The following is a 293-nucleotide window of genomic DNA, read 5'->3' on the forward strand; positions in this document are numbered from 1 at the left end:
TGGCCAGTAGTGACCCAATACCAGAGGTGTGTCGGGGACAGCAAAGATGTGGAAGCTGATGTCCTCATGATGGTTTCCAGCGATGGTGAGATGAAGTGGTGGCGTCCGGTGGGTGATGTGGGTCAGCAGCCGACCGTTGATGGCCCGGGTCTCGATGGCACGAGGGAGACGTTCTGGGGTCAGGCCAAGTTGTTACACCAGAGCCGGGTCCATGAGGTTATCCCCGGCACCGGAGTCCAGGAGGGCTTGGTGGGAGGATGTCCAACCGGCCGTCTCCAGTTGCACGGGGAGGA

The sequence above is a fragment of the Monopterus albus genome, unplaced genomic scaffold, assembly GCF_001952655.1.
Source record: "Monopterus albus unplaced genomic scaffold, M_albus_1.0 scaffold286.1, whole genome shotgun sequence".
NCBI classification, from domain to species: domain Eukaryota; kingdom Metazoa; phylum Chordata; class Actinopteri; order Synbranchiformes; family Synbranchidae; genus Monopterus; species Monopterus albus.